Genomic DNA, 26,048 nt, shown 5'->3' with positions numbered 1-26,048 from the left:
AACACTATTAAATTATGATGCTTGCAGCGCCATCTGTTGCTACATTTTGTAACTATTTATTTTTCTTCTGCCATACGTTTTCTCCCTTCTCCGAAAATATTCAGTTGCAATTTGACGTCATTCCGACCACTCGTGTTATTTCTACCGCAGTTTGAAAGTTTCACTTTAATTATAATCGCCCTGGACGTAGGTTAGGCACTGCAATAACGTGATCAATCTTGAAGTTCTGTACGCAAGTCAAATTTTCAGGCAGAAACATCCCCTGGTTTCTCTCCAGTGTCGACCAGGACTGACGAGCAGTAATCAAATATTGATCGAGAGTGTGTTTTGCAAACCTCTGTTGACTGAGGATTCTTCTAATGGATCTGCCTGACATCCGCCTTTTCTCCGATTAATTTTATGTGGTCGTTCCTCTTTAAATCGCTCTGTACCCAAGTTTGTTGTAGTCTTCAGTCCTGAGACTGGTTTGATGCAGCTCTCCATGCTACTCTATACTGTGCAAGCTTCTTCATCTCCCAGTACTTACTGCAACCTACATCCTTCTGAATCTGCTTAGTGTATTCATCTCTTGGTCTTCCTCTACGATTTTTACCCTCCATGCTGCCCTCCAGTGCTAAATTTGCGATCCCCTGATGCCTTAGAACATGTCCTACCAACCGGTCTCTTCTTCTTGTCAAGTTGTGCCACAAATTTCTCTTCTCCCCAATTCTGTTCAATGCCTCCTCATTAGTTATGTGATCTACCCATCTAATCTTCAGCATTCTTCTGTAGCACCACATTTCAAAAGCTTCTATTCTCTTCTTGTCCAAACTATTTATCGTCCATGTCTCACTTCCATACATGGCTACACTCCATACAAATACTTTCAGAAACGTCTTCCTGACACTTAAATCTATACTCGATGTTAACAAATTTCTCTTCTTCAGAAACGCCTTCCTTGCCATTGCCAGTCTGCATTTTATATCCTCTCTACTTCGACCATCATCAGTTATTTTGCTCCCCAAATAGCAAAACTCCTTTACTACTTTAAGTGTCTCATTTCCTAATCTAATTCCCTCTGCATCACCCGATTTAATTCGACTACATTCCATTATTCTCGTTTTGCTTTTGTTGATGTTCATCTTATATCCTCCTTTCAAGACACTGTCCATTCCGTTCAACTGCTCTTCCAACTCCTTTGCTGTCTCTGTACCCATACTCCTAGATATTTTATGGAAGTAACTGCTTCCAGTGATTGCGTAATCATACAATTATGGTTCTCTCTACCTACGTATATATGCAGTACGTTACATGTGAAGATGGTGAGAGTCAGTTGCGACTCCCTGCACCAAGCTTCGATCCTCTACAGGTCTTCCTGCATTCCGCTACACGTTTTCTAGCGTTGGACTACTCTGTATACAACACCACCATCCGGGAAAAGCCTCATTGATGATATATTGCACGTACAAGACTCCCTTGGAGTAAGCCGGAGGTCACTTTTACGTCTGAAGACTTTAATGACATGCTGTGTTCTGTTTTCTAGGAAGTCTCCAATCTACTCACACTGTCGTTCTGATATTCTGTATGCTCGTATTTTGTCCATTAGGCGGCAGTGTGAAACTATATCGCATGCATTGCGGAAGTCGAGGAAAACGGCGCCTACATGGGCGGCGGTACAAAATGGCTCTGAGCACTATGGGACTTAACATCTGAGGTCATCAGTCCTTTAGAACTACTTAAACCTGACTAACCTAAGGACATCACACTCATCCATGCCCGAGGCAGGATTCGAACCTGCGACCGTAGCGGTCGCGCGGTTCCAGACGGAACCGCTCGGCCACAGCGGCCGGCTTGGGCGGCGGTACCTACTGCTTTCTAGATCTCGTGGACGAACATAGCCTGCTGGGTTTCACAAGCTCCTTGTTTTCGGGACTCAAGTTGATTCCTGCAGGAGAGATTTTCAGTATCCAGAAATGTCATAATACGCTAGCATAGAACATGTTTCAAAATCCTACAACTGACATACGTCAGAAAAGGTTTATAGTTTTGTGCGGCTGTTCGATGACTCCTCTTGAGAACGGGAATAAAGTAGACTTTTCCCAATCATCAAGAAAATTTCGCTCCTTCAGAGAACCTTAACAGAAAAAAGTCTCGAAATTTTGACACGGTCATAATTTACACAATATAAAATCGTAGTGTACTTGCAGCGGGATCAGATTTCAGTTACGTAGCACTCCACAGACCTGAAGACTGTGGCTTTATCAGCCAGTAAATGAGGGGTAATCTGTGCCTTCCACTCACTGCCACTTGTGCTGGGGTAGTCATTCAGCAATCACTCGAAAGTATGGTGCGTATAAACAGGCTGTAATTTCCACAACTGCTTGGCATTCTACTTTATTCTCCGAAAGCAACAGTGAGGTTTCTGAATTTATATATTTGAAAACTAGCTGAATACCCGGCGTTGCCAGGGTTTGTATTTATCCCAGTCTTCTATTGGTCCATCTCCTGCGCCCTCCCCCCCCTCCCCCCCACCCATCTCTCTCTCCATCTCCTCTTTCCCTCTTCCCTCTGCCTCTGACCATTCCATCCAGCCCGACAACGAAACGAGGTATGTGGTTCTTGCCCCAACAGTATTTCTTTCCAGATAGTATTATCGTTATCAACTTTTGTTGAAATCGACCCAGGGATTTAGAAAGTTTTGTACCTGCGACTACACCCGTGTTCGCACAAGCCACGTATACAGTATTTAACATATTTCACAGGTTTTTGTACACATATTTCCCCAGCATATCTAGCGAATTTCACCCTCCAGTTCCAGCTTGCTGTTTATGACGTCATGTCCCCTGACTTCTGTTTTGTAAAATGATATAATTTGGGAGGTACATTCAGTGGTATCGAATAGAGTTAACAGGAAAGAAGTGGTACATTAAAATGTTGTACAATGATATAGTTTTGAAGGTTCGTTCAGCGACATATGTGGATATGGGCTGAGAAATCTGTTGCGAATAAAGTAAGTACTAAGGTAGTAATAAATCAGAACTTCATGCCTGATGCGGCAGCGAAAATGTTGTAAGCAATAAGTTCTTTTGGTCATTTTGTGGGGATTGTCAGCAAGAAAAAAGTTTGGAAAAGATTTGAAATTACGTGTGAAGTTCGTAGCAAGTCAGTAAGTGTTCTGAGTCTCATATCCTGGATAAATAAAGCCCGGGTATTTGTGCGTGGTGGGCTACAGTTCTTCTTCATTCCCGTCCAAACTCCTTCATAGGTAAGCGAGTCTCACCCCCAAGCGCTTCTTGTTCCATCGAATCAGAACTGTGCAGCCCTCTTTGAAGGCATGAAGTTTAGTGTTCGACGTCCCATCGAAGACAGGTTCGTTTAGAGTTGGAGCACAAGCTGATGTAATGGACGGTTCACACGTTTTCTTATTCAAAAGAACCACTCCAGCGTTTGCTTCAAGTGAGACAGGGAAATTGTGGCAATTCTAAATCTAGATGTTCAGACGGCGACTTGAGGTCCAGTCCTCGATAAAGTGAATACAGTCTCTCTTACAACATGCCTTCTAATCGGTTGACTTGTGTGGATTTACAACACGGACCCAATCATTTTCTTTCAGGCAATACATTTTGAAACAGCGTATATATATATATATATATATATATATATATATATATATATATATATATATATATCACTCATTTTTGCTCAAGGACTTACTCTAAACTGTTTACGTTCATTACAGCGTCCTCAGGCGATGTTGAGGGGATTGAGTTAGAAAACGAGCCAATCAGAGTGGTAGGTGAGTTTTGCTGTTTAAGCAGCATAATAACTGACGATTGTTGAAATAGGACGAGTATAAATGCAAACTGCAACCACAACAAAAGCGTTTCTGAAACGAAAAATTGGCTAACATCGAATATAATTTTAAGTGTGAGGAAATCTTTTCTGGAAGCATTTATCTGATATGTAGCGTTGTACGCAGGCGAAACGTGGGTGATAAAGAGACAAGAAGAGAATGGAAGCTTTTGAAACGTGGTGCTACAGAAGAAATCGTAATATAACATACGTTGATCGAATAACTGATGATGATGTACTGGACAGAGATGAGGATGCAGAAAAAAAATATGGCAGTACTTAGCTAAAGAAGGGACTAGTTTAAAGAACGCGTCCTGGGGCGTCGTGGAAAACATAATTTGGTAGCGAAGTGGAATGTATGGGATAGAAATTTTAGACCGACACCAAGGTTTGATTACAGTTAACAGTTTCACTGCATGGTGGTCGCAGTAGTTACGCAGAGATAAAGAGGTTTGCAGAGGGCAGACTAGCATGGAACGCTAATTCAAACCAGTCTGCGGACTGAAGACCACAAAACCAATTACATGTGTTAGCGCCAACTATTTTGAACATTATGCGTTGATTCGACTCAAAAGCCGTTAATACTCTCCGTTATTTCTTTTCTGTAGTCAAGTGTGGTGAAGTATGTGACCTTATTATTTAAATATCACTGTCTCTATACTGCCCATTTCAGGATTTATCCCGATTTTAGTTTTTGGCCGTTACTTCCAACCAGTGGGTGGATTGCGCATAATCAACGAAACTGTTGAGGTAGTGCTTCTCCATGGGAGACAACGATATGTAACGTTTATTTTATGATACTGTTTTCTCTGTGAGAGGGCATAAATAAGTCGAAAGAGTGACAAAAATATTTTTTCTATGCGCGGAAAATGAACGTTTCTTTATATAAGCAAATCGTATCCTTTAATTTAAATCACTCGTAAAATGCAAGTTGCTCACGGTGTCAGCAAACGAACAATTGAAAACGAGAGAGAGAAGGAGAATGTAACCACTAACTAGTAATACGACGCACTAGTATTAGCGTGCTGAATGGAGTTGTGTACGTAATGTTGGTGATGCGGGTATTTTTCCCAAGCAACGATAAATTATATTACGCAGAATCGATTGTTTCAGTAGAGAGTGAATTTGAGGCGTTAAAAAAAGGAAAATATACTTTTTTATGTTGATTGCATTTTATTTTCTTGCAATAAATCTTACACTCGACGTACTGAAGATGCAAATTTCCGCAGCCCGACTGCGCCAGACATCACAAGCCAGGAGCGCCGTAGCATATGTACGGCGCGCTGGAACGCACCACGAATTGCCAACGAGCACTTGGGCCGTAAACGACAAGCGACATTCGGCACAGAGTTAGAATTACTCTGGACTGAAGGAGTGTCCGGGTATTTGTTGGATACATAACGTACACGGAGAAAAAGGGACAAGACATTACTCCACAACCAAACGTTAAATATCTCATAATCTCTCTCTATGGACTTCTAAACTGGAAGAAAATCATTTCTGAAAAGACCATACAAGCTGAAAGCCGACTTAACTTAGTACGTCTCATGAAATATCGAACGCGTAGAGTGGAACAACCAGTCGCCCTTCTTACACATAAAATATTTGTCCCTCAAGCATCTCTGCCACCCTTCTCCATAACGAAGAAGGGATACACTACCGCACCTACATTCTGACCGAATAGCAACCTTTCGCACACCAATGTGATATCTTCTTATAGCTGCAGATATGCGCTACGACTTCCCAACAAATTCCCTTTATGAAACACTTAAAAGCAAAAGCAGGCTAAACAGAATAAAATAAAGTCACCAGATTCGGACTCGACAGTTTACGTGACAATGGGCTTACAAAGTCACCCTTGCAGCACGATCCTACTACGTTCAATTTTCCGAAATTTAAATATGCATTTTCTCCCTACATTATTGTCGAAGTAGTATCGAATTCACTCCAAAAGAGGCCTTGGAAAACGGAGAAGTCAATGAAACTGCCACCAGACCAAGAACACCTACAAGATTTTCGGATGACTTAGCCTGACAGGGAAAGAACAACTTATTGAGCAATGGTACTTCAGTCAAATCCTACAAAAGGAGGCAAAGTTCTCTACATCGACTAGACTATCAAGTTTTCCGTCTTTTACGTAATTAGACAAAAATTCTCTACATAAACAAAATTCCAAGATCACAATGTGACATTATCAAGACCAGTGAGATAATATGAAGAGACGTAAGCCAGAAAAACATTCAACCAATCTCAGCTGGGGTTTCTTCGACCGAGAGGTTTTTCGCTCAGCCGTAAGACGAATGTCGGGATTTGGACGAAGAAAACTCAAAGAACAACAGCTTCCTCTCAGTTATCCATTAATATTCAAATAAAAATCCGTAAAAATTAAATAAGCACACAACTACTGGCTGAAAAGGGCTATGCTATCCTACAGTCCACCATCTATCTCAGAGGTGGAATGAAAGATAAAAAAAACAGGTAATACAATTAACTGAACAATACACATTTATAAAGCAAACAGACAGAATTATAACCGTAATTATCTGGATAGTTAAGTGGGCACAGGTTTGATATCTGCGTGTATGACCAAACTGTAGTTTTATGTGATCTAGTATCACTCACTGTCATTTTGTTGTCTGTGGCAGGTCTTAGACACGCTGCCAAATACTTGGCAATTCATCGCTACTTCACATTCCGTTATGCATAAAGAGGATGCTGTGAGATGGATGTTTAGACACTTTGTCTGGGAGAGCAAAAAATGGTTCAAATGGCTTTGAGCACTATGGGCGTTCAAAGAGCTGGACCATTTCACGAGAGACTCTCTAAGCTTACAATTACAGGTCTTGTTAGCTTACAGTCGTAGAACCATAGAGATGAACTAGGGAAGGATATTTCCTTTTTTTTATTAAGGCACGAAGTTTCACTATGACTGAAACTATTGTCTAAAATGCAGATAGAATCAACGTTTAGTTTGTTACTAACATACTGGATATTCAGTGCCCAAGAGATGCTACAACAACGTCGGAGGCGATATTTATTTTCGATTTTAGTTCTCTAGTCCGCAGCTCGTGGTCTCGCGGTAACGTTCTCGCTTCCGTACCACGGGCTCCCGGGTTCGATTCCCGTTGGGGTCAGGGATTTTCACCTGCCCCGAGATGGCTGGGTGTTGTTGTGCCGTCTTAATCATCATCATGCAACGCCATTACGGTCGGAGGAAGGCAACGGCAAGCCACCTCCATTAGGACCTTGCCTAGTACGGCGGTGCGGTCATCCAGCATCGTTCCCCTACGCTCTGTCAAGAAGCATGGGACTCCATTTCCAGTGGTGAAGAGTTTGAAATACACCTCCAACGAAATAAAAATGAATCTTTTTTATCGGACAGTTGTTCCCTTGTCAACACTGGGAGGACTGGCTGATGAAATATCGTTCAAGAACGACCGTAATGCTAAGCTGCATTCCCGAGAACTTTGTAAAAAAATTATTTTCTTACCATTGTTGTTGTATGGGTGACAATGCCGCTTGTAAGTGGAACATAAAAATACATTCTGGAGAACATTAACACAGTTTCCTGAGAATTTTGCAGATTTCTATGGATGCATCGTCTCTACCATCGAGATTTTTGTGATTGCAGTTACATCACTTTTTTGTAAGGATGAAACATGAAGCTCCTTTCCATTGTTAGCCCCTATTGTGCTCCCTGCAGCTTTCATGTACCTCATTTTCTAACACTAAGCTAGCCATATCTGCGAGTGGTAAATTACGATCTGCAATTGACTAACGGTGGGAACGAAATCAGCACAAATTTCTCCAGGACAGGTCCGACCATTCCCCTGTAACCACTGTCGGTCTGACACGAACTGCCTCAGTGGCCTCGCGGCAAGGCCGGCCGTTGCACATCGTGTGTCGTGTCGGCCTACTTGCGGCAGCGGTGTAACACGTTCTCTCGCAGACTGCCCTGCCGGCTCTCTCTGAATGCTTTCGTTGATCAGTCACCGTGTTAGTCTACGCTAACGATGTACTCGTATGTCCCGCAGCATATACCCGAGTGCAGTCTCGAATACGCATTACGGTAGCGTGATTATTGTGGTTAAAATATAAACCTCCGATGCTTACTGTCTACAAGTACGAGCGGCACGTGGAAGAACTGGTCTCGATTCCCTGCACTGCCGCGGAATGCACAAAGCGGGGTTTACTTAGGCCTCTTCTGGACGACGGGAGGACCTGCGTCTCTGCACAGTGGACGGCTCCCGCAGCCGTCTAGGGCGCACAGGTTCAAATGGTTCAGATGGCTCTGAGCGCTATGGGACTTAACATATGAGGTCATCAGTCCCCTAGAACTTAGAACTACTTAAACTCAACTAACCTAAGGACATCACACACACCCATGCCCGAGGCAGGATTCGAACCTGCGACCGTAGTGGTCGCGCGGTTTCAGACTGAAGTGCGTAGAACCGCTCGGCCACAACGGCCGGCTAGGGTACACAGAGCCCTAGTCCCTAGTCCTAGTAGCGGAGCTACAGCCTGTCGGTGTGTTGCTGGAGAACCATATAGTCACAAAGTGTTCCTCGTAGAGGGGGTAGCAGTGCTAGCTGCAGGTGTTGTAATTGTGAAGAAATGCAAAATATGGAAGAGACGTCGTGACTCTCCTCATTCCGTGAACTCGGGTCCTGGGTAAAAAATACTAAACGAAACAGCTGATGTACCTTACCCACGGCCATTGACAGGGACCACAAAGCCAGAGATGCCATTTTTGTTGTTGTTGCAGGTGTCCTCTTTGTCCTGAAATTACATGCATCCATTTTGTAGAACATCTGTATGTATGGAAAAGAGAATGTTGAATAACCGACTGCGTAGAGCAAGTCGTCCTATTGAATGTACAACAGGACTGATATCCAATAATATCCAATATTCACCAACCTTTCAGTGGCTCCATCCTGTATGCAAAACATCTAAGTGGTGTGTTGCGCTTCACAGTTTCGTTTGCGCTCAACACGGAGTAAAATTCGAAGACAGTTAACGGTGCGATGGTTTTAAACATACGAGGATCTGTCTCGGTTACAAACTGCAGATCGAGTGCAGAGAAAACTATTGCAAATAATTTAGTGGACTACTTCGTTAGCAGTACTGGAGAACGCGAATGGCGATATTCTCTAGTTTAAGTCATGGAAACTGTACAGATTGAGGAAGGAAATTTGTAAGTTGCTGTTGTCAGTTACCACGGAAATAACTGCAGTAGCCTGTACAGCCCATATACACGTGTGTATTGTAAATATCTTGCCAAAGATTAATAAAAAATAAGAAAAGTAAGTTTCGATCATTTTCTTCTCCTGTGATGGCAGTGTGTCAAAAATCTGTGTTATATAATCTAAATATTTGATTCCAGGTTTCAGCCTCTTTTTATTTGCTTGCATAGGCACGTATGGAACAGTCAGGCAGTACTAGCGAAACTCTCTAATATTTACTCATATATAGTCACAGTTTCTTCAATCATCCGACATCCACAAAAAATCGTTTACTATACTGTACACTAACGACAAATGGCGGGCAGAAACTACAAAGCTGCTGACCTGACAATGTGTTCCGAAATTAAACGCGAAAAGCTCACCGCTAACGCCAAGCAGCTCGCTGCCTGCCTCTGAAGGCTCCCATTTCACTCTGTCCAAGGCGAGTATGGAGAAGCGTCGAAAAGAAAACTGAGGAATTGTTAGACGATGATCAGTCTGGCTATAAGAAAGGTAAGGCTCCAGAGAGGCAGCCCTGACGTTGTGCTTGGAAATGGAAGGATTGCATGAGAAACATGGAGCACCTTCAAAGGAACAGTCACCTAGAAAAAGGGTTCGACATGTTGCGAAATGTTCTAAATACTGTGAAAAAACATGAGTAACCTACAGCAAAAGACGAACAGTATACGATACGAACAGGAACCAAAAGGGAACGGTAACAGTGGAAGACTAAGAACGAAGTGTTTGGATTACAAATGGCGTTCGACTTGTGCTGTCTTTCGCTCTTAGTGTTCAGCCTCCACATCGACGAAACAATGACTGAAAGGAAAGGAAGATTTAAGAGTGGGATTAAGATTCAGGGTGAGGCGATATCAACGATCAGATTCGCAGATGACATTACTACCCTCAGATGATAGAATTAAAAGTCTAATTAGGGTAGAATGCGAGGTGAAACTGAAGAAAGTAATCAGGAGTAGCAGAAATGAATGAAGCGACACAATTCACATCAAAATTGGTGAGAGTGAAGTAGACGAAGTGAAAGATTTCTGCTACATCGGAAACGAAACGACGTATGACGGACGAAGCGAGATGGTCATCAAAAGCACACAAGGACGGGCAAAGAGCACATTCCTCGCCAAGAGCTCTACTATTACCAAACACGGGCTTCAATTTAGGGAAGAAATTACTGAGAATGTGCGTCTGAAACATTGAATTCGTTATATGGTAGTATTATAATGGACTGTGGAGAAACCAGAGAAGACGAGAGTCAAAACTTTTGCCGCGCGGGATTAGCCGAGCGGTCTTGGGCACTGCAGTCGTGGACTGTGCGGCTGGTCCTGGCGGAGGTTCGAGTCCTCCCTCGGGCATGGGTGTGTATGTGTTTGTCCTTAGGATAATTTAGGTTAAGTAGTGTGTAAGCGTAGGGACTGATGACCTTAGCAGTTAAGTCCCATAAGATTTCACACACATTTGAACATTTTTTCGAAACTTTTGACTTGTGGTGCTATAGAAGGAAGCGGGAAGCCGTCCACTGTGTAGAGACGCACGGCCTTCCGTCGTCTGCAAGAGGCCTAAGGAAACCGCGCCACGTCCTTTTCGCGGCGGTACAGGGAGTCGAGACCAGTTCTTCGATGTATCGCTCGTACTCGTTGACGGTAAGCATTGGAGGTTTACGTTTTAATCACAATACGCACGCTACCGTAATACGCATTCGAGATTGCATAGAGGAACGTAACAATTGACATACCTTCGCTACAGTACAGTATCTCATATTACAGCTGATGGTTACAGCATTATTAATAAATTAACAAGTATAGACAATAAGGAATAAATGAGTAGCGTCAGGCTCCTGATGTTATGGACGCACAGATAGACGGCTAATTCATGGAGCCTCGTAAACACATAGGTTGGAAACTTTGTACTTTCTATCATTGCGAATACCAGAGAAAAATCCGTCGTCGATCGTCGTGTAGACACATCCATGCCGATTCAGCTTCACTACACGTATACTCTCCAATGAAATTTATTGGTAAGTAACCGCCACTGTTCTGTTAAAATAGTAATTGCCGTAAATGAAATATTAGACTGAATTTGGCAAAAAGGTGCAAATTATCCCGCGCCATATACTGCTAGTCTCGAGCACCGTGAAGTCGATTTAGTTCTTCATCGTTGCACATATATTATATCCGTATTATAAATGTTCACTTGTAACCAACAAAAATGAATTCTACTATAAAATGCAACTTTTTGCTGTGTTACTAAATGTCGTACGAAAGATTTATGATCGTAACTTTATGATTACATGTCAACGTTATAATATATTAACGAACGTAAATGCATAATATTTATCTAGAAACCGAATAAACTTAGTAAATGGGTTAATTATTATTATGTGTAACCACTCTTGTCAGGGGTTACGCGCATATTGTAAAAGTGATGCAGTCTACATCTACATCTACATGGATACTCTGCAAACCACAGTTAAGTGCCTGGCAGAGGGTTCATCGAAACACCTTCACAATTCTCTATTATTCCAATCTCGTATAGCGCGCGGAAAGAATGAACGCCTATAACTTTCCGTACGTGCTCTTATTTCCCTTATTTTTTCGAGGTGATCGTTTCTCCCTATGTAGGTCGGTGTCAGCAAAATATTTTCGCATTCGGAAAAGAAAGTAGGTGACTGGAATTTCTTGAGAAGATTCCGTCGCAACGAAAAATGCCTTTTTTTAATGATGTCCAGCTCAAATTCAGTATCATTTCAGTGACACTCTCTCCCATATTTCGCGATAATACAAAACGTGCTGCCCTACTTTGAACTTTCTCGATATACTCCGCCAGTCCTATCTGGTAAGGATTCCACACCAATAAAACGCGGTCTTTAATTAGCATTCACCACAACATTTTTTATGTCTCCCTTCCAATTTAAGTTGTACGTAAATGTAAAAAATGGTAATTGTAAAAAATGGCTTAAATGGCTCTACTCACTATGGGACTTAACATCTGAGGTCATCAGTCTCTCAACTTAGAACTACTTAAACCTTTCTAACCTAAGGACATCACACACATCCATGTCCGAGGCAGGATTCGAACCTGCGACCGTAGCGGCCCTGTGGTTCCGGACTGAAGCGCCTAGAACCGCTCGGCTTTCGCGGCCGGCTCGTAATTGTAGTTCCTAGGTATTTTGTTGAATTTACGGCATTTAGATTAGACTGATTTATCGTGTAACCTTAGTTTAACGAATTCCTTTTAGCACTCATGTGGGTGACCTCACACTTTTCGTTATTTAGGGTCAACTGTCAATTTTCGCACCATTCACATATCTTCTCTAAATCGTTTTGCAATTTATTTTGACCTTCTGATGACATTATTAGTCGATAAACGGCAGTGTCATCTGCAAACAATCTAAGACGGCTGCACAGATTGTCTCCAAAATCGTTTATACAGATAAGGAACAGCAAACGGCCGCCTATAATACTACCTTGGGAACGCCAGAAATCACTTCTGTTTTACTCGATGACTTTCCGTCGAGTTCTACGAACTGTGACCACTCTGACAGGAAGTCACAAATCCAGTCACATAACTCAGACGATACTCCATAAGCAAACAATTTCACTACAAGCCGCTTGTGTGGTAGTCTCAAAAGCCTTCCGGGAATCCAGAAATACGGAATCGATCTGAAATCCCTTGTCAGTAGCACTCAACACTTCATGGGAGTAAAGAGCTAGTTGTGTTTCACAAGAACGATGTTTTGTAGATCCATGTTGACTGAGTGTCAATAGACCGATTTCTTCGAAATAATTGATAATGTTCGAACACACTACATGTTCCGAAATCCTGTTCCATATCGACGTTGACGATATGGGCCTGTAATTTAGTTAATTACTCCCTACTACCTTTCTTGAATATTGGTGTGATCTGTGCATCTTTCGTCTTTGGGTACGGATATTTCATCGAGCGAACGGTTGTATATGATTGTTAAGTATTGAGCTAATGCACCAGCATACTCTGAAAGAAAACTAATTGGTATACATTCTGGACTAGAAGACTTGATTTTATTAAGTTGCTTCAGTACTCCGAGGATATTTACTTCTTCGTTACTCATGTTGGCAGCTGTTCTTGATTCGAATTCTGGAATATTTACTTCGTCTTCTTTTGGGAAGGCGTTTCGAAAGGCTGTGTTTAGTAACTCTGCTTCGGCAGCACTGTCTTCGATAGTATCTCCATTGCTATCGCGCAGAGAAGGCATTGATTGTTTCTTGCCGCTAACATGCTTCTCATACGACCAGAATCTCTTTGGATTTTCTGTCAGGTTTCGAGACAAAGTTTCGTTGTGGAAACTGTTATAAGCATTTCGCATTGAAGTCCGCTCTAAATTTCGAGCTTCTGTAAAAGATCGCCAATCTTGGGGATTCTGCGTCTGTTTAAATTTGGCGTGTTTGTTTCGTTGTTTCTGCAACAGTGTTCTGACCCGTTTTGTGTACCATGGAGGATCAGCTCCGTCGTTTGTTAATTTATTTGGTATAAATCTCTCATTTGCTGCCGATACTATTTCTTTGAATTCGCCACATCTGGTCTACACTTGTGTTATTAATTTGGAAGGAATTGAGATTGTCTCTCAGGTAGGCGTCAAGTGAATTTTGATCTGCTTTTTGAATAGGTATTTTTAGTTTATTTTTGGAGGATTTGAGGTTACAATATTCAATCTCGCGACGACAACTCTGTGTTCACTAATACCTATATCGGTTTTGATTCTCGTTGTTAACTCAGGATTATTTGTTGCTATGAGGTCAAGTGTGTTTTCACAACCGTTTACAATTCGCGTGGGCTCATGAAATAGCTACTCGAAATTTTCAGAGAATGCGGTTAGCACAATTTACGACGATATTTTATGCGCACGTCCGGAATTAAACAAAAATTTTCGCCAACATGTCGAGGGTAAATTAAAGTCACCACCAACTATAATCGTATGAGTCGGGTACGTGTTTGAAATCAAACTCAAGTGTTCTTTGAACCTTTCAGCAACTGTATCATCTGAATTGGGAGGTCGGTAAAAGGATACAATTATTATCTTATTTCAGTTTCCAACAATGACCTCTGCCCATACTAACTCACAAGAACTATCTACTTGGATTTCACAACAAGTTAAACTACTTCTGACAGCAGCAAATATGCCACCGGCAACCGTGTTTAGCCTATCGTTTCCGAACACCGTTACGTAGTTCCCAAAAATTTCAGCTGAGCTTACATCCGGCTTTAGCCAGCTTTCAGTGCCTATAACGGTTTGAGCATCAGTGCTTTCTATTAGCGCTTGGAGCTCTGGTACTTTCCCAACACAACTAAGACAATTTACAACTGTCATGTCACCGCGCTTGCATTTATCATGCTGTAGTCGGTTTTATAACAAGGCATTATGGACAGTCTGTAAAACAGAAGAGCCACATGTTCGTTTCATGCAAAAGCTACTCATATTTTAAGTGACAAAGTGGAATTCAATAGAGTTTTCTACATCATCTACTGACTATTAATACAATGACTTCATAAAATACGTATGGTATATTTTATATCGTATCAATGGGCAAACACGTCGGCACGTTAGCTTTTGCTTAATACATGAATCTCCGAACAAGAAATCAACAGTGTGTGTAGTAGTACCGTCTGCAAATCTACGTTGTGAGACTCAGGAAGAACTGGCATCGAGTTAGTTAATGCTCCCATTAATAGTACAGGTATTGTACTAGACTATAACATAACGTCTACAGTTTTGAATTTCACTATCAACAGAATGCTACTTTAGTAATATACATTTATTCTGCCGTCTGTCGGTGCACTGAGACTTGACTCGCGTGGCGACATGTGTCAAATAGTGTAAAAACGCGATAGTTTTTGACTAGTAATGTCGTTGGAAAAAAAATTATTTCCATTGTACGATTATTGTCGATCTGTCGCAAAACTTGGCAGTAGATTGTCTTGATACTAACAGGAAAGTGAATGTCCACAGTGATTTTTTTTTTTTTTTTGCTTAAAATTTGTTTCATTTTTCTTCGAGTAGAGCATGGGTGTCGCTAATCTGATGACGTATTACGCTGGTAACCATGGGCGCCCCCATAGTCTGGATTGTGCGGTGTGGTGTACTCGTATGACCGTCTGACGTAGCTGCTTCCAGACGCAGCCGAGAAGACAGTGCTTCGTGTAAAAGTCTGGAATGTTCGATTGTCAGCGTTTGTTTTGAAAACATACTCATTGGGATTGTAATCATCGATATTTTAATATCGATACTGAAATCTATGAAACTTCGTAACATCGACGTTAAAGACGAAATATCAACTATCGATGTTGCCCATTGATAAGACATAAGACATACCATACGTATTTTGTAAAGTCATTGTAGTAATAATCAGTAGATGATGTAGAAAGCTCTATTGAATTCCATTTTGTCACTTAAAATATGAGTTACTTTTGCATGAAACAAACTTAGCATGTTCGGATTTAGGTTATGGCATGTTCGATACGCCTGCCATCATTGACGATGATGTGGCGCAGAGGAATAGCAAAATTCTGCACGACCCACTGTCGGAACGTCGATGCAGTCGATGAGCTCCTGAATGGCTGTTTTCAGCTCAGCAATGGTTTTGGGGTAATTGCTGTACACCTTGTCTTTAATATAACCCCACAAAAAGGAGTCGCATGTGTTCATATCCGTAGAATATGGCGGCGAATCGCGGTCCATGCCTGTGGCCTCTGCGTACCCCAGAACCAGGATGCGGTCCCAAAAGTGCTCCTCCAGTGCATCAAACACTCTCCCGCTTCGATGGGCTACGGTCGCAGGTTCGAATCCGGCCTCGGGCATGGATGTGTGTGATGTACTTAGGTTAGTTAGGTTTAAGTAGTTCTAATTCTAGGGGACTGATGACCTCAGATGCAAGTCCCTTAGTGCTCAGAGCCATTTGAACCATTTGAACCTGCTTCGATGGGGTCGAGCTCCGTCTTGCGTGATCCACGTCGAAATCAGGGTCACTTTGGATAATGGGGATGAAATCATCTTTCAAAACCTTCACGTATCGTTCGGTAGTCACAGTGTCATAAAGGAATATTGCACCGATTATTCAGTGACTGGACATTGCACACCACACAGTCACCCGTTGAGGGTGAAGAGACTTCTCGATCTCGATCTCAGTTCCCCAAATGCGCCAATTCGCTTACTGACGAACACATTCAAATAACTGTAGACTTGTTCAAATAACTTACCGGTTTTCTGCCGGATAACGTCGTCGACCACCGCCGATATTTCGACAGTAGCATACCCTGCCATTCTCAAGGCACAACTGCAAGGAGGAAGCAATGCGCAAGGGAATTTAATACCTCGGTTCACAGAGGAGAAACAAGGAAGATACCACACAGAGAACAAGTAACCGCAGAGTCAACACACAACCAAAGATAACCAACATCAGAAATATCGATAGTAACTATTAACAGGTGAGGTAGCACTAATTCTGTCCCTCAGTTTCTTGATGAGACACAGAGCCGGATTCCAAGCAACATTTAAACAAAATCCGCCATCTCTGTTTATAAGGTTGCTTGATAGTTTGCTTTCAACAGCTTCCTTAATAACACTATCCCAGTAGATGGATTTGCAAGCCAGAATCTGCGTGTTGTTGTATTCCATAGGATGACCGGTGTCAAGGCAATGTTCTGCAATAGCGGATTTTCTCGGCTGTTGTAAGCGTGTGTGACGCTTATGTTCAATACACCGGTCTTCCACAGTCCTGATTGTCTGTGCAATATATGACATGCCACAACTGCAAGGAAAGACACCAGCCTTACGCAAACCAAGATCATCTTTTACGGACGCCAACAGAGCCTTAATTGTAGAAGGTGGTCGAAAAACACATTGCACATCATATTTCCGCAAAATACGACCAATCCTGTTGGAAATGCATCCTGCGTAAGGCAAAAAGGCCGTAGAGTTAGGTGCCACTTCGTTGCTATCGTCACTCACCCGTTGCACAGAAGACTGATAGCGCAACGCACGTTTCATCTGCCTCTCCTATAACCATTCTGACGAAAGGTAACTTCGAGATGCGATAGCTCAGCTGCCAAACTTTCAGGGTCTGAGATAACGTGGGCCCTGTGAACCAAGGTACGAAGTACTCTTCACGCTGAGCTGGATGGTGACAACTATCAGCTCGCAGATACGTATCAGTGTGAGCAGGCTTCCTATAAACACAATGTCCCAACTAAGTCACTCAGCGGCCAGAGCTTAATAAGGCCATTGTCCGTCCTTGCGATTCGCGAGCAAACGTGCAGTTTGTAATTCTACTAACGATGTTGAGAGTCAGTACTGCTTCTGATTTCCCTCCACGCTGGAGATCGAAAGCAAGCAATTATTTTTTGTAAAATTTTCAATGTATCTCTCTCTCTCTCCCTCTCTATTCGTTTAGTCGATTCCGACTCTTCGTGACCCCATGAACCAAATCACGCCACTTTTTCCTGTTTTGCACTTTCTCCCGTAGACCTTCCAGGTTGGAACACATTGTTTCTGTGATGCCATCGATCCATCTCATCCTCTGACGTCCTCTTCTTCTAGTTCCTTCAATCTTCCCCAGCATTAATGTTTTTTCCAGCGAGGCATGCCTTCGCATTGTGTGTCCAAAGTAGGTCAGCTTTTGTTTTAACATTAGACCTTCCGGGGAGAAATCTGGTTTAATTTGCTCCAATATTGATCTGTTGGTTCTCTTTGCAGTCCATGGAACTCTAAGAAGTTTCCTCCAACACCACAATTCGAAGAAGTCAATTCTTCGCCGTTCAGCCTTTCTAATGGTTCAGGTCTCACATCCATACATCACAATTGGAAAGACCATAGCCTTCACAATACGCATCTTTGTTGCTAGTGTTATATCTCTGGACCTTATAACCTTGTCAAGGTTTGACATCGCCTGTCTACCGAGCAACAGGCGTCTCCGGATTTCATGGCTGCAGTCGCCGTCAGCAGAGATCTGGGAACCGAGATAACTGAATGTGGTCACTACCTCCATGGTTTCTCCTGCTGTATGCCACGAATTTGTAGGTGTAGTTGCCATAATTTTCGTTTTCTTCACATTCAGCATAAGACCGGCCTTTTCACTTTCGTCTTTCACCTTCAGTAAGAATGTTCTCAATTCTTCTTCACTTTCTGCCAACAGGATCGTATCATCCGCGTACCTGAGGTTGTTTACATTTATTCCAGCTATTTTAATTCCTGTTTCTTCTTCATCTAGCCTCGCATTCCTCATAACATGTTCTGCATACAGATTGAATAAGTACGGTGACAGTATGCAGCCTTGCCGGACCCCTTTCTGAATCTTTATCGATTTCGTTGTTCCATACATAGGTATAGCACAGGAGTAATAAAGTGCGTTAGAAGGAAGGTCATCGCAGTTAGAAAATTTACCAAAGCCATTTCGATTCTGTTTTCCGATCTGTATGACCGTATTGTTTATGAAGTTCAAAGCAGTTAGATAAATAAATAAAGGATCTCGTGGTACGGTTGCAAGCCACGTGCACAACGCACTACGTGGAACGCAAGGAAACTTATATTCGAAGTTTTCTTCCTATCGCCTTTGGAGAGCCAACTTCTACCCGTAAGACCGCACGTGCTGATTTGGTTAGACCCGGGCATTATTTCCGCGTGTCTACTAGGTTTTTACCGCCGCTACCAAGATTAAATTGACGAGATTTATTTGGAGCCAACGAAAAAACGAAAAAATCACGTTACGTAGAGAACGTTCTTAAGAACGAAGAGCTCTCGGTAGATTTTCACTACGTTTCTCTGACATCACCAGTGAAGACACGAAAATCCTGCGTGTAAATAAATACTGAGGCAGAGCTGTTAGGCGATGTATTGCCATTTCAGGATGTAAGAGTTTCGTAGTTTGCGAAGATCGTTAATGACATTTCCGACTTTAACTGAGGAAGTTTACCTGCCACGTTGTACAGCCTACTAACGCCGCAATGAGAGCGTGCGGTAATATCACGCGTTATTCTCTGTTGGGGCACAAGAGAAACAATTAGCTCGGGAAGCGGTGAAAGCATTTGCGCTTGATGTGAGATTTCCCAGCAAACATCCCTGTAATATTCAGTCACGAAACTGAGTTTCACACGAAGTGAGTGCAGTCTTCATATAGATTAGGAATCATCACTCTAGAATTTTGTGTTTTCTTGGTCATGTGATGGCAAAACCCATTATAAATGGGTGAAGTAGTATTAAAAATAAAAAAATAAAGACAAGCACATAATGGTTTTGCACTGATCTGTGGCGAATGTTCCACAAAAACAGAAGTAATATCAAGGAAGTGTGATAAGGTCACTCAAGTTCTCAACGTACATATACAATAAATCAGACAGGGCGCTGACGATGCAAGCAAGTATCGTTGCTGGACGGTCATAAAAAGCTGCGGAAGGGCGTGGACAAAATCTGCACTTGAAGTGCGAATCATCATTTTCTTTGGGCCTTTGTCCCACTTCAACGCGGGGTCGGCCTTGTTACTATGGGTCTGATGATGTTAGGATCGGAAGGGTAGCCGGATGCCCTTCCTGTCGCCACCCCGTATCCCGGATGTCTGAGTCTAATGTAAACTATGAAATAGTGCGGTTTTCAAATGTCTGCAAGTCGTGTAACTGAGGCGGAACGTGGGGACCAGCCCAGTATTCACCTAGTGGAATGTGGAAAACGCCTAAAAACCACATCCAGGCTGGCCTGCACACGGGCCCCCGTCGTTAATCCGCAAGGCGGATTCCATCCGGGGCTGGCGCGCCTACCCGAGTCCGGGAAGCAGAGCATTAGCGCTCTCGGCTAAGCTGGCAGGTTACGCACTTTAAATGTGAATACTTGTAAGATAGTGCCTGAAACAAAGAGGAAGAACCCGATTGTATCTGACTATAAGATTAGTGGTGAACATCTCCAGCTCGTCACTTGGAATGTGTTCATGGCCAATACAGAGAAACGATGTGAAGTGGGACGATCACTTAAAATCAGAATTAGGAATAGCGGAGACTTCATCCAGATCTACTCCGTACATACTCCGCACACCACCGTATGACGTATGATAGAGCGCACTACGTACCACTACTAGTCATTTCCTTTCCTACTCCACTTAGTACAAACCTTGATTTCTCTTATCTTCTCTTCGCGGTCGGTACGCGAAATATACGTAGGAAACAGTATAATCGTTGTGCAGTCAGCTGCAGATATCTTTTCTCTAAACTTTCTCAACAGTATTTCGCGAAAAGAACGTTATATTATCGTCCAGCGATGCCCATTTGAGCTAGTTTAGAGGAGCCGTATTCGAAGAATTTTGAGTGTTTGTCATGCTGCCACCATTGTATAACTCGCGTAGGGTCGATGGCAGTAAGATAAAAGCAAGCGAATGGAATTGGAAAGCCAATCGATAATATTCGTACAATGTACTTCCCGCCACGTACATTAGCCTGCCGTAATGGCTGTGGTTCTTTGTGTTAAGCCAGTCTTTTGTTTTATATTTTTCACAGGTTTATAGTTTCGCCGTGTTAGGTAAACGCATGCACCGCTACTTGGGTTACAGTCAACATACTAAACCGCGTTACATAATTTTAGAAGCGGATCGGACTAAATTGTGTAACGCAGATAACTACGTTGACTATGAGCCAAGTATTCTTTCTTTTTGCTGCTAAGAAATCGTGTGATTTCAGCCCGCTTAGAAAGTTTGCATCATCATCATAAATGAGACTCAGAAAGGTACACTTTAAGGATCGCAGGTCTTCAACGGTTGAGTACAAGTTAAATTCACGTGCGCTTGTGGCCGATCTTACACAGAAATTTTATTACGGTCGTCGTAAAATGCCTCGCCCTGATACGCACACAAGCCTTACGCTAGTCTCATCTATTGTTGACAGAGGCGATGAGTAATAGATAATCTCCCAAGCTGCCCAGCAAATGTTTTGCCCCGTTTATCCAAATGTTTTGATGTGTCTACGATAATCCCTGCCAGCACCGACGAAGCGGAACAGAACTACAGAAGTATGTGCGTTTAATCGGTTATACTTTAATCTTGGGAGTGGCTAAATCACCGAAAATACGTAGCAATGAACAATCTTCGTGTGCGAATACAAATATAAATATTCCTTTATTCAGAATGTTATAAATCTCCGAAAGTTTTCACCGATTGCTTTGAAATTTTGAGTCCGCAGCTCGTGGTCGTGCGGTAGCATTCTCGCTTCCCGCGCCCGGGTTCCCGGGTTCGATTCCCGGCGGGGTCAGAGATTTTCTCTGCCTCGTGATGACTGGGTGTTGTGTGATGTCCTTAGGTTACTTAGGTTTAAGTACTAAGTTCTAGGGGACTGATGACCATAGATGTTAAGTCCCATAGTGCTCAGAGCCATTGAAACTTTGACCTAATGTTCCATTCGGAAACGCGATTGTAAAAACACCTACTTGAGCGCTTTTTATGTACACCATTGTTTGCAATAACATCGAAAAATTATTGACCAGTTTACTCCAGAATTTTACATGACATTCTAATAAATGTTCTGACGGACATAAGCTATACAGGGTGTACATAAAGTCCGGGAACACTTTCAGTTATTTATTTCACAAGAACTAAACATTGTACAGATGTCATACATATTGCATTTTGAAGAGAAACTCTGAAAGTTTTTTTTTTTTTTTTTTTTTTTTTTTTGCAAACATTCGATATGCGAACCTTGAGTGACCCGGCAGACGTTAATACCGTAATCGAATTCTTGCCATACCCGTCCCAGCATGGCATCTTCGACTGTGGCAGTCGCTTCCCGTATTCTCTCCCGCAGCTCTGCTACATCACGTGGTAGAGGCGGTACCTATACCAGATCTTTGATGTGTCCCCGCAGAAAAATGTCAGACGGAGCGAGATCTGGTAATCGGGGAGGCCATTTCATGAAACAGTAAACTCCAACACACAGAACGCTCGCTCCGTACCTAAACACGCCATGTATGCGACTAGCGCTGACTATCGGCAAATTACCAAACTATGCTGTGGCGGTACACATTTAAAAAAAGCTTTCATGGTTTCTCTTCAAAATGACATATGAATGATATCTCTACAATGTTTGGTTCTTGTGCAATAAGTAATTGAAAGCGTTACCGGACTTTATGTACACCCTATATATATATATATATATATATATATATATATATATATATATATATATATATTGTAAAAACACATACTTGAGCGCTTTTTATGTACACCATTGTTTGCAATAACATCGAAAAATTATTGACCAGTTTACTCCAGAATTTTACATGACATTCTAATAAATGTTCTGACTGACATAAGCTATATATATATATATATATATATATATATATATATATATATATATATATTTGTTGGTTAAAATTATATAGGCTCTACGTGTACAAGAAGAAACAATATGTATGGGAGAAACAATTTGCCTAATGATTTAGATGCCCTGCTATCGTAGTTAAAACTGACTGCGAGAACGAAAAGGAACCTGACCATTTCCACAGTACAGCACAGCACAGCACAGCAACAGCATTTTATTTCTCGCAGTCAGTTTTAACAGAAAACCTGCGTATGTTGTTTTAAAAAAATAAAATACTTATCTTATGCCCGTCTAAACGTTTATTGGAGTACCGTGTAAAAATTTGAAATAAGTCGGTCAAGAAATTTAATATACTTACATTAAACATTCTAACATCTCTAAAATTTCTTGGCCGACTTATTTCAGATTTTTGCACGATATTTTAATAAACATTCAGACGAGCATAAGATAAGTGTTTTTTTATTTATTAAACCACAATGCATAGGTTTTCTGTTAAAACGGAATGAGAGAAAGAAAATGCTGTTGCTGTGCTGTACTGTACTGTGGAAATGGTCAGGTTCGTTTCATTTCTCGCAGTCAGTTTTAACTACGGTAGCACGGTATTTAATTAATTAGACAAATTGTTTCTGCCATTTATATATTGTTTCTCCTTGTGCAATTAGAGCCCATATAATTGCAAACAAAAATTGTATACACAGGGCCGGCCGGTGTGGCCGTGCGGTTCTAGGCGCTTCAGTCTGGAACCGCGAGACCGCTACGGACACAGGTTCGAATCCTGCCTCGGGCATGGATGTGTGTGCTGTCCTTAGGTTAGTTAGGTTTAAGTAGTTCTGAAGTTGTAAGGGACTGATGACCTCAGATGTTAGGTCCCATAGTGCTCAGAGCCATTTGAATTTTGTATACACAGATATGCGCTGTTATTTCTTCCTCGCAGTCGGTTTTCGCAGAAGACAGGAAAACTGTGTTTGTGGCTTATCGGCTTTTGATTAGAATTGTACTACGGAATCTGAATGGAGTGAACTTTGCAATATGACCTGTTTGTACATAGAAAATATGCGAAATACTGTCACTGCAGCTACTGTCACTACAGATGTAGCAGCAGCAGGAGAGGTCTGTGGTACCCTGCATACCAATGGTCCCAATCGATATACCCAGCGACTTCAGTTCCCAGTCAAGGTTTCGTTGGTATCAACAATGCTCAACAAGGACGGAGAGAGGGAGGAAGAGGAGGTGCAAATAGGGGGAGGAGAGTCTATGGACACAGAGAGGGGAAAGGTGGAGGGGGCAGCAGGAGATGGACAGAGAGAAGCGGGAGAAGGATATTAGAACATATATCAAATTCGCATACTTACTTAGCAATTGCGACCCCAGGGTCGGGTTCGCCTCTATAAAGTAAAAGCGGTTCAATCCCAACAATAACTGCCAGTGCAGAATGGCTATGGACCTCGTTGCAACTAAAATACTGAAACTTCCTGGCAGATTAAAACTTTGCGCCCGACCGAGACTCGAACTCGGGACCTTTGCCTTTCGCGGGCAAGTGCTCTACCATCTGAGCTACCGAAGCACGACTCACGCCCGGTCCTCACAGCCTTACTTCTGCCAGTATCTCGTCTCCTACCTTCCAAACTTTACAGAAGCTCTCCTGCGAACCTTGCAGAACTAGCACTCCTGAAAGAAAGGATACTGCGGAGTCATGGCTTAGCCACAGCCTGAGGGATGTTTCCAGAATGAGATTTTCACTCTGCAGCGGAGTGTGCGCTGGTATGAAACTTCCTGGCAGATTAAAACTGTGCGCCCGACCGAGACGAGCTCGGGACCTTTGCCTTTCGCGGGCAAGTGCTCTACCGACTGAGCTACCCAAGCTGTGAGGACGGGGAGTTAGTCGTGCTTGGGTAGCTCAGTTGGTAGAGCACTTGCCTGCGAAAGGCAAAGGTCCCGAGCTCGTCTCGGTCGGGCGCACAGTTTTAATCCGCCAGGAAGTTTCATACCAGCGCACACTACGCTGCAGAGTGAAAATCTCATTCTGAAAACTAAAATACTGTTCAGAAGCTTGTGCAGTATAAATGTAGATGGCGCTCAACCCGTGAGCGGGCTTCTGACCCGACTCTAGGAAGAATGCAGCGTTCCGTCTGCCAGGGCATTAGGAGGGAAGTGTGGCGAGCCCTTCGCCCGCACTGCCTTTTACCCCCGGAAAGGTTCCCCAGTTTGATAGGAGGCTGAGTGGAGCGCGCACCGTCTTGTAGAGAAATGGAACGAAGAAAAATCCCGCCAGGGCCGTTGTCCAGCGCCCTACCCGCTGGACCGACACGACCAAAAATGTCTGAGTTGATCTGCATCAGCGTCATGTCTGATTTAAAACTCGAGCTTTCGAAAATATTCAGTACGTCTGAAGCAGAAAATGGTGAACATCATCGAAAGCTCGACCCTTAATGTACGGACATAGTGAGAATACTATAAATGTTTTTGAGGAAGACGACTGCGTGTAATAGAAGGAATGGAGAGCGATTACAACCCATCGGGTTTCAACTTTCGGAAACGCAAAATAACAATAGCTGCAAGGGCACGGTGCTTGCGGGGGGACAGGGACAAGTAAATGTTTGGCACAAAGACCTGTGCCGTGACGCAGCAGCGGCGGCGGCGGCGGCGGCGCGTGGCGTCTTACCGGCGACGGTTGTGGAGGTGTGCGACGTGTGGCGTGTCCGCGTGTGTCGGCGGGGGCGTCGCGACGGCATCTTTATAGAGGCGGCGGCCGGCCGGCGGCACGTGGACGCCGGCGGCGCGCGGCCTGGCCCGGCTACGTCACGCGGGGCGCGCGTGGACCGCGGCGTCGGAAGGGGGGAGGGGGGCCCTCTGCGCCTGCGCGCTGCGCTGCCGGCCCGCCTGTCTGATGCACCGCTGACGGCCCCGCAGTCATCTCGCAATAAAACAATGTGCTACACTACTAAACCCGAGGCTGTGACCTCCACATATACAGGGTGTTACAAAAAGGTACGGCCAAACTTTCAGGAAACATTCCTCACACACAAAGAAAGAAAATATGTTATGCGGACATGTGTCCGGAAACGCTCACTTTCCATGTTAGAGCTCATTTTATTACTTATCTTCAAAATCACATTAATCATGGAATGGAAACACACAGCAACAGAACGTACCAGCGTGACTTCAAACACTTTGTTACAGGAAATATTCAAAATGTCCTCCGTTAGCGAGGATACATGTATCCACCCTCCGTCGCATGGAATCCCTGATGCGCTGATGCAGCCTTGGAGAAAGGCGTATTGTATCACAGCCTTCCACAATACGAGCACATGGAGTCTTTACATTTGGTACCGGGGTTGCGTAGACGAGAGCTTTCAAATGTCCCCATAAATGAAAGTCAAGAGGGTTGAGTTGCGGAGAGCGTGGAGGCCATGGAATTGGTCCGCCTCTACCAATCCATCGGTCACCGAATCTGTTGTTGAGAAGTTATAACCTCCCCCTCACTTATCGACCTTAATGACAGTGAAAAATTAAACCGCGTGCACCTAATGGAAATTTGGGAAAAGCATTCGTCACCGAAGTTAATTTGTCGGTAAAGAGGGAGGAAAGGGTTACATCTAAATGAAACGAAAAATGCAAATGAAAGTGGTGGAAATTAATTCTGAAAAGGGGTAAAGT

The 26,048-nt window shown here is 43.0% G+C and overlaps 1 protein-coding gene across 1 annotated transcript in view; it reads right to left on the bottom strand.

The window, feature by feature from the left end:
• LOC126198667 (juvenile hormone esterase-like) overlaps positions 1-25,170 on the bottom strand; it is a 178,754-nt gene extending 153,584 nt beyond the window's left edge. Inside the window, exon 1 of the mRNA XM_049935153.1 lies at positions 25,054-25,170. The gene's annotated coding sequence lies outside the window, so the exon portion shown is untranslated. The remainder of the gene's footprint in view (positions 1-25,053) is intronic.
• Positions 25,171-26,048: the final 878 nt, after the last annotated feature.

Source organism: Schistocerca nitens, chromosome 8, assembly GCF_023898315.1.
Source record: "Schistocerca nitens isolate TAMUIC-IGC-003100 chromosome 8, iqSchNite1.1, whole genome shotgun sequence".
Classification (NCBI taxonomy): domain Eukaryota; kingdom Metazoa; phylum Arthropoda; class Insecta; order Orthoptera; family Acrididae; genus Schistocerca; species Schistocerca nitens.
This window is presented reverse-complemented; position numbering and strand designations above follow the sequence as displayed.